The 8,814-nt window shown below is 49.5% G+C and overlaps 1 pseudogene across 1 annotated transcript; it reads left to right on the top strand.

The window, feature by feature from the left end:
• Window positions 1–619: 619 nt before the first annotated feature.
• LOC307107431 (neurofilament light polypeptide-like) lies at window positions 620–2,955 on the top strand (annotated as a pseudogene). Its single transcript has 3 exons — window positions 620–631; window positions 1,397–2,125; window positions 2,371–2,955. The product of its transcript is annotated as a neurofilament light polypeptide-like (transcript).
• The last annotated feature ends 5,859 nt before the right edge of the window (window positions 2,956–8,814 follow it).

Raw genomic sequence — 8,814 nt, 5'->3', positions numbered from 1 at the left:
TGCAGGAGCTGCCCCTGGTGGTCAGTGCACTCCCACAGGGGGAGCACTGCTCAGTCAGAAGCCGGGCGACCCCAGCAGTGGTGGCAGGAGCCTCTTCTGCCTCTGAGGCGGCACTAAGGAGCAGCGAGTAGGTGGGCAGTAAGGAGTGAGGTCTCCTGGACTGCGAGAAGGATGTCGGCTGGCTTAGGCAGTCAGACGTCCCTCTCACAGGAAATGGGCCTAAGCCGGCAGGCGGACATCCCCCAAGGGGTCTTGGACTATGAGAGGGTGTAGGCCGGGCTGAGGTGACCCTCCCCCCCCAGTGTATGAATTTTTGTGCACCAGGCCTCTAGTTATATCTACACTAATAAAAGAAAAATGCTAATTGACTATACCTCCGCTACGCCCACAGCCAATCAGGAGTGATATGCAAATTAAGCCACCAAAGATGGCGGGTAAATTTGCATATGCAGGAGGTGCGGGCTGCGCCTGACGCCGCCTGTGGGGTCCAGGCCACCATCAGGGACCGGGCAGGCTGGGTGGGCTGTGCCTGATGCTGCCCGTGGGGTCCAGGCTGTGATTGGTAACTGGGCAGGCCGGGCAGGCAGCGCCTGACGCCACCCTCGGGGTCCAGTCCACCATGGGGGACCAGGCAAGCCGGGCGGGCAGCACCTGACGCCACCTGTGGGGTCCAGTCCACCATGAGGGACCAGGCGGGCAGTGCCTGACGCCACCTGTGGCGTCCAGACCGCGATCGGGGACCGGGCAGCGCCTGACGCTGCCATCGGGGTCCAGGCAGTCCAGGCGGGCTGCGCCTGCCACCGCCTGCGGGGTCCAGGCCGTGATCGGTAACCGGGCAGGCCAGGCGGGCAGCGCCTGATGCCACCTGTGGGGTCCAGTCCACCATGGGAGACCGGGCGGGTCAGGCGGGCAGCTCCTGACGCCACCCGCGGGGTCCAGGCACAATCAGGAACCAGGCAGGGAGTTGGGGAGGGGACAGTGCCTGACACCACCTGCGGGGTCCAGGCCGCCATCGGGGTCTGGGCTGGCTGTGCCTGATACCGCCTTCAGGGTCCAGGCCGTGATTGGTAACCAGGCAGGCTGGGCGGGCAGCGCCTGACGCCACCCGCGGGGTCCAGGCCGCCATCAGGGTCAGGCAGGCCTGGTGGGCTGCGCCTGACACCGCTTGCAGGGTCCAGGCTGCGATCAGTAACCGGGCAGGGGGCGATGGCCAGTGTCTGGGATCACTGACTGCCCCCGGGCTGCCTGCGGACACTGGTGGAACAGGCCAGGGTTGAACATTTTAATGAAAATGGGATCCCACCGAGCCCCATCCCTGGCGATGAGAGGGCAGTGGGCAGTTAGCAGGCACCAGGGCTTGGAAGGGACTGGGAGCAACCTGTAGGCATGCTACCAGGTAGAGGTGCTAAACCATGATGATGCAGAGGGCTGGCTGATAGAGGCACGCAAAGGTGCAGATGAGGCGGCTCTCACTGGAGCTGAGCTGGAAAAGTGCATCGACAGCCTGATGGACTAAATTGCCTTTCTGAAGAAGGTGCATGAAGAGGAGATCGCCGAGCTGCAGGCACAGATCCAGTATGCTCACATCTCCGTGGAGATAGACATGTTCTCCAAGTCCTACCTCTCTGCCGTGCTCAAGGACATCCGTGCCCAGTACGAGAAGCTGGCTGCCAAGAACATGCAGAAGAATGGTACAAGAGCCGCTTCACCATGCTGACCGAGAGCACTGCCAAGAACACCTATGGGGTGCGCACCACCAAGGACGAGGTGTCTGAAAGCCGCCGCCTGCTCAAGGCCAAGACCCTGGAGATCAAAGCATGCTGGGCATGAACGAAGCTCTGGGAAAGCAGCTGCAAGAGCTGGAGGATAAGCAGAACTCCGACGTTAGTGCTATGCAGGACACAATCAACAAATTAGAAAATGAGTTGAGAACCACAAAGAGTGAAATGGCATGATATTTAAAAGAATACAAGGACCTCCTCAATGTGAAGATGGCTTTGGACATTGACATTGCAGCTTACAGGAAACTCTTGGAAGGTGAGGAGACCGGCTCAGTTTCACCAGCGTGGGAAGCATAGCCTGCGGCTACTCCCAGAGTTCCCAGATCTTTGGTGATCTGCCTACGGTGGTTACAGACTAGCTCCTACTTGTTGTCCGCTCGCTCCTTCCCTTCTTTTTTTTTTTTTTTTTTTTTTAAATATATTTTATTGATTTTTTACAGAGAGGAAGAGAGAGGGACAGAGAGTTAGAAACATCGATGAGAGAGAAACATCGATCAGCTGCCTCCTGCACACCCCCTACTGGGGATGTGCCCGCAACCAAGGTACATGCCTTTGACCGGAATCGAACCTGGGACCCTTGAGTACGCAGGCCGACGCTCTATCCACTGAGCCAAACCGGTTTCGGCACTCCTTCCCTTCTTAATACACCAGCCACATCCAAGAGGAGCAGATCGAGGTGGAGGAGACCATTGAGGCTGCAAAAGCCGAGGAAGTTAAAGATGAACCCCCCTCTGAAGGAGAATCTGAAGAGGAGGAGAAGGAGAAGGAAGAGGCTGACGAAGAGGAAGAAGATGCCAAGGAAGAATTTGAGGATGCAAAGGAGGAAGAAGAAGGAGGTGAAGGAGAAGATGCCCAAGAAGCTGAGGATGAGAAGAAAGATGAAGGTGCTGGGGAGGAGCAAGCAACCAAGAAGAAAGATTGAGCCCCCCTTTCCTTAATTATTTCAGGAATAATCCTCCTGAAACCAGGTCAACCCCATCACCAACCAAGCAGTTGAGTTCCCGATACTATATGAATCAAGAAGTCAATATATATAACATTCTGAGGTGACTCAGGTTGGACATTAAATGTTGTGCTATGACTTTTCTCCTTATGCAGAGTATCTGTTTGCTTGCAGAGTGGCTTCCTGGCTTGCTGCCAGCCTGTACATGTTCAGGATCTATGACAATGTGAATAATTCAGATGTTTACAATAAAAACACATAAATACATGAATTCACTGATGTTAATGTTAAACTTCATGGAAAAAATAGTCCTTTGAATCTTTGGTGGTTAGAAATTAAAGACCTCAAATCATGTGCAATAAACAGTAAATAAATTTTTTTGTCATTCACTGAATGACAAAAAAAAAAAAAAATACATTAGGGGCCAGGAAACGTTCAAAGAACTGGGGAACCATTCCCAAATCAGGAAGGGAAGTCACAGGGTGTATATTATTGCTACGAAAACAGTATTTCCTACTACTTACAACATATACAATGTAATGTATTAGATGACTTCCTATCACATCCAATATGTATTCTCATAGAGTAATACTGGTACATATGTTATAGTTATGGCATTATGTCATATCCTATCTATATTAACCCTTTGCACTTGCTTGCTTTTTTCTCGATTCCTTTATTCTACTCGGGATTTAATTTTTTAAATACCCCAGATTTTACAAAGCGCGGCAGTAGAATAAAAAACGAGTTTCTTTTCATACAAACTTATTTATTTGGATTTTTTTATATTTCAAATTATTGATACATTCAAAGAGTATAAAAAGCTGCTACCGATGCTAACCATGTCGAGTCACACTCAACATCCGAGTGCAAAAGGTTAATAAAAGGGTAATATGCTAATTAGACCATGAGACCTTCCAGATGTCCTTCTGGACAAAGCCATGGTGGTGGGGCCGGGGCAGAGGTGGTTAGGGGTGATCAGGCCAGGAGGGGAGAGCAGTTGGGGGTGATCAGGCTGGCGGGGGGGGGGGGGGGCGCGAGCAGGCCAGCAGAGAGGACCAGTTGGGGGTGAGCAGGCTGGCAGGGGGGGTGCAGTTGGGGCAAGCAGGCCAGCAGGCAGAGTGGTTAGGGGTGATCAAGCAGGCAGGCAGGTGAGCGGTTAGGAGCCAGCAGTCCCGGATTGCGAGGAGTTGTCCAACTGCCAGTTTAGGCCCCATCCCGCAGGGGTGCCAGATTGGAGAGGATGCAGGCTGGGCTGAGGGGCACCCCCCCCCATGCACGAATTTCATGCACTGGGCCACTAGTATATATATAAAAGGCTATTATGTAAAGTGTTCCCTTGGGAATTCGACTGGGAGAATGGGAGTTTGATCGCTTGCCATGACATGCACTGACCACCAGGGGGCAGTGTGGAACATGGTGGGAGACCAGCGATTGTGGTGGGGCACTGAGGAAGTGAGGGAAGGAGGAGGCGGGGGATGGGGAGGGGGGGAGGGAGACTGCATGGCAGTGGTGGCACAGGTGGTGAGGGAAGGAGGAGGCGGGGAACCTGATCGTCCCTGATCGTCGGCCAGGCCTAGGGACCCTACCCGTGCATGAATCTCGTGCACCAGGCTCTAGTCATGACATAAACAGATGGGGAGAGGGAAGGCATGTACTTTGAAGGGGAGACGTCTGTCCCTGAAAATATGGCAGACCAGGCTCTCTAAGAACTTTTTTGGACCAAACCTGGACAGAGTTTATTTTTAAGCTATAAATAGATAGCTGAGCTAGCAAGAAAACACGGGATTCCTGGGGCAAAAACAACCAGAATGCACAAAGCCAAGAGGTTAACAGGACAGCTCCCTGTCAGTTAACACCAAGGACATTTGTTAAGCCCTCCTAGCCTAATTTCTGAGCTCTGCGTCTTCACAGGGTGGGAACTGATCCAGACCCAGAAAGAAAGGCCAGAACCCAAAAGGTGCCCCCCTCAGCGAAAGGGAGAACTTGGCAAAAACCCTGCCTGGGAGGAGGGTCCCTCTGAGACTCTGTACATGCCTAGGTTTGCAGGGAGGGGTGTGGAGTTGGCACAGGGCAGGGTCTTCTCAGAGAATCCTGTCCACAAGCTGTTGGTCCAAAAAGTCTGGAACAATTCACACGACCTGTGTGGCTGGGAGAAACGCAAGCCAGGAATTTAAGGCAACCCTAGTTGGTAGTGGCCTCAGGTGCCCAACAGACGCCAGCACAGCTTCCCTGGAAGAACACATCGAAACCCCAGGCCTCAAGCCTCCCAATAAAGCTCTAAGACTCACAGGGCCACAATCCATGAACAGTTGGAGAAACAGCAATGTGATGAGAATCAGTAGAAGCTAGAAACCAGTCAGACTTGGAAAGACTGATTATCAGATGAACAAGATAGGAGGATGTTTGAAGAACCACAATAAGGAAATCAAAATTGGACTGAGGATCAAGAGACTTAAGAAGTGACCCAGTAGATTGGAACAACCAAAACAGAGCTGTTAGGAAACATTTTGATTTCTGTAGCTTCCGTAAGTCATGCTTTCGCCCTGTTTCTGCAGCTCTTATCCTTTGCCTCTTGCTCCTTGGCCAGTGCCTGTCTCCACAGCCCCTTCCCCTGCGCCCTCCCTCGAAGCTGCCCTTCCCCCTCCCTCAGCCCGCAGGACTGCTTGCCCCTGGCAACACTTTCTGTCCTGGTTTTCCTTGTTCTCCCGCTGACGGTCAGCCTTTCCTCCGGTTCCATGACCACTGCACACCCAACAGCGATCCCTTTGTTTTGTTCCAAGTCTTGCTCTGATTTTCCCTCTCAACCTTGGGATCAAAATTCAGGCTAGTAAAGTGAGTTACCACTAGTAATTATGGTAGCTATGGGGTCTTCGTCATCCCTATTTCATGCCTACACTAAGGGATGTAGGTGAATTTGTTGGCAGCTTATGCAATTCTACTTTGACCAAAAGAACCATTTTTTATTTACCTTCACAAGGTTCAAATCTGCCAGCTAATCAGATGGTTTCAAAGCCATGCAGTCTGGTGTTTCCTCCCACGCCTTTAAAGCTGGTGTCCGCTGTATTTTAATAAGCAGTATCGAGCCCAGCTGGTGTGGCTCAGTGGTTGACCTATGAACCAGGAGGTCATGGTTTGATTCCGGTCAGAGCACATGCCCAGTAGGAGGCATGCAGGAGGCAGCCGATCAATGATTCTCATCATTGATGTTTCTCTCTCCCTCCCTTCTTCTCTGACATCAATAAAAATTTTAAAAAGTAATAAGCAGGTATCAAGTGCCCAGTGTCCCACTGCCACTGCAGGTCCACATGGGAGCAGTGGGAAGCATTCAAAAGCAAGTTCCGTAAAGAAAAGCAATCTTCCTGCACATTCACTGAGGGCTATCGAAGGGATCAGACTCACTAGGTTCAGAAAAGAGAAATGAATCACAAATCCTGTTCTCAGTGGCAAATTTGTCAAGAGGGGAAATAATTACCTCACTGGAGGCTCACCTTGGTTCTCTTGAACTCAAGCTGTTTCAGCCTTATGTCAGCAGGATATTGCGAGAGCCGGCCAATTTCCTAGAATGATCAGCTCTCGCAATATTTATACACACGACAGACTCACTTGCCTTAAAAAGCAAATACGAGTGGATTACAGCAAAATGTGTAAGGCCTTTCATTCTGAAAAATCATAGTGGGACCAAATACCACGTTGAGAAGTCAAGCCCCTCTCGTTCACAAACTACGGCATAGTTTCTGTGCAGGGGTTAGTTTAATTTCAGGGCCAAATCCTATTATTTTGTGTCTTGGTTTTGTTTTATTGGCCAAGGTGGTTTTTCCTAAGAAAAGGCATGCAAATTAGAGCATTCTGATCTGTATGGTGAACTTGGGTCAGCCCTTCAGTTTTGGGAAGAGCCGGAATCAGGAATTTGCTAAGGTAATGGGGACCATGAGAACTTGCGTGGGTTGAAGTGGGCCTTTTTTCTTTCCCAGGAGACTTAGGTTCAGATTTTATCTCTGTCACTTTACCGTGTAGTCTTGAGCACATTGGTCTATCCTTTTATACTTTTTCCAAATATATACAAAAGTCAATAATATAATAGAAACAGTGGTTGCCAGGGGTTCGGGGAGAGGAGAATGAGGAGTGACTGCTAAGGGGTATGGGGTTTCTTTTGGGGGTGATGTTCTGAAATTGGATAGTGGTGGTGGTTTGCACAACTCTGAATATATCAAAAAAAAATACTGAACTGTACTCTTAAAGGGTGAATTTTGTGATATGTGAATTATCTATAATAATAAAAGGATAATATGGTAGTTAGACTGGGCGTATTCCGGATGTCCTTCCTGACGAAGCCGGGGCCGGAGGAAAGCCAGCAGGATCCTGGGTGCCTGCAGGCGGCTCAGGGGAAGTCAGCCCGGGTCCCGGGTGCCTGCCAGCGGCCGGAGGAGGGAAGCTCGGGTCTTGGGTGCTGGAGGGAAGCCAGTGCCAGCAGCTGGGGGAAGGAAGGCCTACCTTTGCACAAATTTTCGTTCATCGGGCCTCTAATATCTTAATAAAGCTGTTATTTTATTTTTTTAATATATTTTATTGATTTTTTACAGAGAGGAAGGGAGAGGGATAGAGAGTTAGAAACGTCGATGAGAGAGAAACATCGATCAGCCGCTTCCTGCACACCCCCTACTGGGATGTGCCCACAACCAAGGTACATGCCCTTGACCGGAGAACCTGGGACCCTTCAGTCTCCTGGCCGACGCTCTATCCACTGAGCCAAACTGGTTAGGGCTAAAGCTGTTATTTTAATTAAATGTCAACAGTATAGAACAATGAATCCCCATATACCCATCACTCAGACTCCCCAATTTTCAGCTCATTGCCATTCTTGTTTTACCTATACCTCTATTCACTTCTCCTTTCTTGAATTATTTTGAAGCCAATTTCAGAAGTATTTTATCTGTAAGTATTTCAGTATATATCTCAGCGATAAGGCCTTTTTTAAACAGAATTTCTAGCATCATTACACCTTGAAATAGTAACATTAATTACCTAATATCACATATCTAGTACCGGTGTTCAAATTTCCTTATAAATTATTTGTTTTGAATTAGAATCCAAATAAGGCCTATACATTGCTAGTTGATGTGTCTTTTAAGTCTCTTAATCTTCAGATTCCACCTCTGTCTTTTTTCCTCCTTTGCAGTTTATTTATTGAAGAAACCAGTTTGGTTTTTTTGGCCAAATCTCTATCTCTCCCTCTCTCCCCAAGTATGAGGGATGTGTGACTTTTGTTTTAGAAAATAGTGAGTTGTAGATAAGAGACATTTGGACTGAGCCCCTCCACTCTGGAATTTTTCCCCATGTGTATATGTCGGGAAGCATTGAGTTTAGGATTCATGGATTTCCACCAGAAACCTAAACCTCCACGTTGGCTCGAGGGCTCAGCTGCCTCTTCCTCCTCAACACTGCCTGTGCACCCAGCACAGCACCTGACAGCCAGAAGGAAGCAGGAACGAAGATGCACAACATTTAATCCAAAACATTGGATGCCCTTTGCCCTACAAGTGTCACCAGCCACGCACATTGCAGGATGATATTCTATTCTATTCTAACTCTGTCTTATCGGTAAGACGAGTAGGATCAAAGAACTTCCGCTAGTCCCCACTGTCATAACCTCAGCCTTTATGACTCACTGCTCTTTCAGACGAGTCTGCTTGTTTTCCTTAAATGGAACTTGCTAATTCCATCTTTTTTTTTTTTCCGGTTTGCATGTTAATGGTGTCCCAGCCAGGCACAAGCTCTGCCTCTATACCGACCTGCCCGCCTGGCTTCTCACCTTGCCTTCCTCCTGAAGCCTTTCCGAAATGACTCCCCCTTCTCCCGTCTCTACCCTCTCCACCCACCTCCACGTCAGCCTGCCTGTGGACCCCACCTCCCTCCATTCTGTAGGGTCATTGTTCGTTCCTTGTTGTCAGCTCCCGTCAGCAGCACATCAGTTACTTGGTCCAGGAAGTTAACTTCCAACAATGATAACAATTTAAAATATGGATCATCTCAGCCAGAAGTCAGCCCTCTATTTTTGTGGCAGCTCCTTCCGGGTGCTCAGACTTGTGG

Source organism: Cnephaeus nilssonii (assembly GCF_951640355.1).
Source record: "Cnephaeus nilssonii genome assembly, chromosome: 11".
NCBI classification, from domain to species: domain Eukaryota; kingdom Metazoa; phylum Chordata; class Mammalia; order Chiroptera; family Vespertilionidae; genus Cnephaeus; species Cnephaeus nilssonii.
Note: the sequence above shows the minus strand (reverse complement) of the source record. Positions and strands in the feature narration are given on the sequence as shown.